The sequence below is a fragment of the Macaca nemestrina genome, chromosome 4 (genome assembly GCF_043159975.1).
Source record: "Macaca nemestrina isolate mMacNem1 chromosome 4, mMacNem.hap1, whole genome shotgun sequence".
Taxonomy (NCBI): Eukaryota; Metazoa; Chordata; class Mammalia; order Primates; family Cercopithecidae; genus Macaca; species Macaca nemestrina.
The window spans coordinates 128529345-128535212 of record NC_092128.1 but is presented as its reverse complement, the minus strand read 5'-3'; the positions used below and the strand labels follow the sequence as shown (position 1 = coordinate 128535212).

General features: G+C 40.8%; 1 pseudogene; it reads left to right on the top strand.

The window, feature by feature from the left end:
- The first annotated feature begins 4403 nt into the window (after positions 1–4403).
- LOC139362563 (exportin-T pseudogene) lies at positions 4404–5201 on the top strand (annotated as a pseudogene).
- Positions 5202–5868: the final 667 nt, after the last annotated feature.

The following is a 5868-nucleotide window of genomic DNA, read 5'->3' as shown; positions in this document are numbered from 1 at the left end:
AGAGACCCTGAGTGAAAACTGCCCAGCTGAGCCCAGCAACATGGGAGATTATGAAAGAGAATCACTGCTGTTGTATGCCACAAAGTGTATGGTGGTTTGTGACACAGCTGTAGGAAATCATCACACTATCAAGATGCACTATTAAAGATACTTTAAGAATGTTTGTGCTCTTTGAACACTGTTTCTGTTCTGGTCATACATCCTATAATATAGAACCCAAAATTTGGAAAAAATTGTTTTTGTTTTTGTTTTTTTTTTTTTTGAGACGGAGTCTCGCTGTGTCGCCCAGGCTGGAGTGCAGTGGCCGGATCTCAGCTCACTGCAAGCTCTGCCTCCCGGGTTTTTACGCCATTCTCCTGCCTCAGCCTCCCGAGTAGCCGGGACTACAGGCGCCCGCCACCTCACCCGGCTAGTTTTTTGTATTTTTTAGTAGAGACGGGGTTTCACCGTGTTAGCCAGGATGGTCTCGAACTCCTGACCTCGTGATCCGCCCGTCTCGGCCTCCCAAAGTGCTGGGATTACAGGCTTGAGCCACCGCGCCCGGCCAGGAAAAAAAATTGTTTTATAGAGATTTTTTAACAATAAAATATTGGGAAAAAAAAGTTTCTCTATATTTGTACCACAAACCCATTCTAAAGCCATATAATGAGCTATGATGATGCCATTAAAAAATATATATATTTATATATTAAATATATAAATATATATAATATATATATATTTATATATATATATGCTCTAGGATTTCTGGTCTGGACAAATGACATATTCATAGCTTTCTGTTCCTCCCCATTAAGTACAACTGTAAACTCTGAAAACAATGTAAGAGGCAACCAAAGAAAAACTCTAAAAGGTGGAAAGAGGAAAGCAAACTGATTTAGTATCCCAGCACTGAAGGTAAATCACAGTAGCAGGGTGTCTTATGTCCCCCAACCCAGTACAAGGCAACTTAGACCTGTATTTCTCAACCTCCAACCAAACATCAGATGGCAGCCTGGGTAGACTGATTCTTTCCTGGGATTGAACTGAAGTCCTACGGGCCACACCAGGTGAGGATGGCATGACTGCAGGGGGGCTGATCAAGTGACCTGCTAATAAATGGCCAAGGAAATAACTGACTTTTGCCTTGGGCTAGAGACTCCCCCTCCCCATTGAGAGATATTGGGACAGAGAAGTGGCACTGGAAGAAGAGACCCTTCATAATAAACAACCCAGCTCAGAAAGCTCTTTTGCCTCCTGGACGTGAGACTATCCTTCACCACTTAGAGACGTTGGGGAACTGTGGGGAAACAGAAGGAGGAATCTAACCACAAGAAGTGTCTCTGGTCCAGGAAGCATTCCTGGACCCTCATGAGAAGGGGACATGCCACCAGTGCAGTACTCAGCCAGGGAAGCTTCTTCATGCCCAAGGCCTGAGACTCTTCTACCAAGAGACACTGAGTAGTCCATCCTGAGGAAGCCCTTTTCATCCCCTCAGGCAACACTGGCAAGAACAAGAGGGATCTCAGCAGCACCAGATAAAGCAAAAAGAATAAAATAATACCACAAAAGCTCTAAAACTCAAACTGTCATTGGAACCACAGCCCACAAAAGTAGGCCAGGACCCATGTCTAAACCTCAATAAGGTGGTATCCTGCTAAAATGAAAGATTAAAGCTAGACCCCAGAGTCTTCCAGTATAACAGACAAACTGGCTGGGATATTATAGAAAATCACTCATTGCATTAAGAACTATTAGAAAAAATGCAACCTGAATGAGAAAATACAGTCAACTGATAACAATAGTGATGTGAATCCACTGTTTCAATTATCTGATAAGGATTCTATAGCTGTTGTCATAAAAAATGTTCAGTTACCAGTGACAAATTTTCTTGAAACAAATGAAGAAATATAAATTCTCAGCAAAGAAATGGAAGTTATGAAAAGGAATATGTATTAGTTCATTTTCATACTACTATGAAGAAATACCTGAGACTGGGTAATTTATAAAGGAAAGAGGTTTAATGGACTCACAGTTCCGCATGGCTTGGGGGGGCCTCACAATCATGTTGGAAGGCAAGGAGGAGAAAGGCACGTCCTACATGGCAGCAGGCGAGAGAGAGTGTGCAGGGGAACTACCCTTTATAAAACCATGAGATCTCATGAGACTTATTTACTGTCACAAGAACAGCATGGGAAAAACCTGCCCCCATGATTCAATTTCTTCCCACTGGGTCCCTCCCATGACACATGGGGATTATGGGAGCTACAATTCAAGATGAGATTTAAGTGGGGACACAGTCAAACCGTATCAGAATCAAACGGAAATTATAGAACTTAAAAATACAACAGAAAATAATTTGCTCAGTGGGCTCAATAGAGGAGTTGAGGCCGGGCGCGGTGGCTCAAGCCTGTAATCCCAGCACTTTGGGAGGCCGAGGCGGGCGGATCTCGAGGTCAGGAGATCGAGACCATCCTGGCTGACACGGTGAAACCCCGTCTCTACTAAAAAATACAAAAAACTAGCCGGGCGAGGTGGCGGGCGCCTGTAGTCCCAGCTACTGGGGAGGCTGAGGCAGGAGAATTGCATGAACCCGGGAGGCGGAGCCTGCAGTGAGCTGAGATCCGGCCACTGCACTCCAGCCTGGGCGGCAGAGCGAGACTCCGTCTCAAAAAAAAAAAAAAAAAAAAAAAAAATAGAGGAGTTGATAAACCATAGAAAGTTGGACAAAGCATAGAATCATTTGGGTTTAAGGATAAGCGAATGAAATTTGTTCAGTTTGAACAATATACAGAAAACAGACTGAAAAAAATGAAAAGAGCCAGGGCCTCAGAGACCTATGGAACACTAACACAAGATTTGTTATTCATACCATCAGAGTCTTAGAAAGAGAGGGAAAACACAGTAAGACTAAAGAACCATTTGCAAAAACAATGAATAAAAACTTTCAAAATCTGGCACAAAGAAAAAACTTATAGATTCATGGAACTGAGAAAGCCCCAAACAGCATAAATACACACACAAAAAAAATCATGCCAAGACACATCATAAATAATCTTCTGCAAACTAAAGACAAAATATCTTGAAAAAAGCCTGATAGAAACAACACATTACCTATAAGGGAATACCAACTATAATAACTGAATTTCACATCAGAACCCCTGGAGGCCAGAAAAAAGTGGCAGAATATTTTTTGAGTGCTGAAAGAATAGAAGTAACAGTCAAAAATTCTATATCCCGCAAAATTATTCTTTGGCAAGGAAGGAGAAATAACATTCTCATAGTAAAGAAAACTTTTTAAAATAGTCCCTGACTTAAAGAACTGGCTAAAAGAAGTTCTTCATACTAAAGAAAATGGTAAAAGAAGAAATCTTAGAACATCAGGATGGAAAAAAGAACAATGGAAAGAGCAAATCTGGGTATATGCAATAGACTATTGTTTTCCTCATGAGCTTTGTAAATTATATTTGATGACTGCAACAAAAATCATGAAACCATCTGATACTCAGGACTGACATGTTAAAAGGTAGAGAAGGTAGAGGGACCCAACTGAAAGTAAGATTTTCATCCTTCACTTAAATTAGTGAAATTCTGGTACCCTTAGACCATGATAAGTCACATTATATATATTTTAATTTCCATAGCAACCACTTAAAATACTATACACAGCTAAGTGCCGTGGCTCACATATCCCAGCACTTTGGGAGGCCAAAGTGAGTGGAACATGAGGTCAGGAGATGGAGACCATCCTCGCCAACATGGTGAAACCCCATCTCTACTGTAAATACAAAAATTAGCTAGACGTGGTGGTGTGTGCCTATAATCCCAGCTACTCAGGAGGCTGAGGCAGGAGAATTGCTCGAACCAGGGAGTCAGAGGTTGCAGTAAGCTGAGCTTGCACCACTACACTCCAGCCTGGCAACAGAATGAGACTCCATCAAAACAAACAAACAAAAACACTATACAAAGAAATACAGTCAAAAACATTATAAATTAACTGAGATGGGATATTTAAAATAACATTCAAGTGGTCCTCAGGAAAGTAAGACAAGAAAAGAAAAACAGAGGGAACAATCAGGAAAAAAAGATATATTTAAGCACTAATGAGTCAATAATTACTTTCACTGAAAGTGGCCTTAACATAACATCAACAAAATGTAGACATTGGTAGGGTAGATAAAAACATTGTGACACAACTATACGATGTTTACAAGAAACTTACATCAAATCCAGACATAGGTAGGTCAAAAGTAAAAGGATGGAAAATATACAGGAAATAATAAAAGAAAATCAAGGGTGGCTATAGTACTCTCTGTTAAAGTAGACTCATAGCAAAGGAAATTACTACAAAGAGAGACATATCATTATTATATACGGTAAACAGATCAATTCTCAAGGAAGACTTACTGATCCCAAATGTGTATGGACCAAAGAACAGAGCATTAAAATCCATGAAGCATTGAATGATTATTTGCCTGGAGGAAGAAGTTCTTCCGTTCATCCCATCTGCTTCAGAACATATGCTCAAAGATTGTGAAGCAAAAGACCTCCAGGAGTTCATTCCTCTTACCACCCAGATTACGGCCAAATTGAAGACACAGGTATCCCCGTTTTCACCACAGATATTTATGCCCCTGCTTCATGCAATGTTTGAAGTGCTTCTCTGGCCAGCGGAAGAAAATGACTAGTCTGCTGCTTTAGAGAAGCAGATGTTGCGAAGGAGTTACTTTGCTTTCCTGCGAACAGTCACAGGCAGTGGGATGAGCGAAGCTATAGCAAATCAAGGTGCAGAAAATGTAGAAAGAGTGCTGGTTACTGTTATCCAAGGAGCACTTGAATATGCAGATCCAATTGCACAGAAAACATGTTTTATCATCCACTCAAAGTTGGTAGAACTCTGGAGAGATAAAGATGGACCAGTGGGATTTGTTGATTTTGTTTATAAGCACATTGTCCCCACATGTTTCCTAGCACCTTTAAAATAAACCTTTGACCTGGCAGATGCACAAACAGTATTGTCTTTATCTGAGTGTGCAGCGACACTGAAAACAATTCATCTAAAATGGGGCCCAGAATGTGTTCAGTATCTTCAACAAGAATACCTGCCCTCCTTGCGAGTAGCTCCAGAAATAATTCAAGAGTTTTGTCAAGCACTTCAGCAGCCTGATGCTAAAGTTTTAAAAAATAACTTAAAGGTGTTCTTCCAGAAAGCAAAACCCTAAGGACTGGATTTCCCTATGCCTACTAAGATCAGGAATTCCAGTTAGTTTATAAAGAAGTGATTTTGGCTGGGCATGGTGGCTCACACTTGTAATCCCAGCACTTTGGGAGGCCGAGGCAGGCAGATCATGAGGTCAGGAGATCGAGACCATCCTGACTAACACGGTGAAACCCCATCTCTACCAAAAATACAAAAAATTAGCCAGGTGTGGTGGTGGGTGCCTGTAGTCCCAGCTACTCAGGAGGCTGAGGCAGGAGAATGGTGTGAACTCGGGAGGCGGAGCTTGCAGTGAGCCGAGATCAAGCCATTGCACTCCTGCCTGGGTGACAGAGCGAGATTCCGTCTCAAAAAAAAAAAAAAAAAAAAAGCGATTTTAGTGTGCCATTCACACTGGTCTTTTTCACATTGTTTTGAGCTTATTGCAGTATAAGTTTGGGGATTTTTCTGTAAAATGGGTGTAATTTTCCTAATACAGGTATGTAGCAACAAAAGAAGTTGCCTGCATGCTGGTCCAAATTGTTCTGTATAAAGATGCCCTTGAAAGACACAGAGTTATCTTAGAACCTTAATTCTTTTTTATTTGAAATTTTAAGTCAAGTCCTTTGTAAAGACCATAGCAGTAGAAAACAGTGCACTTTTAAAAAAATTACTGAATATAAAATGTTTGA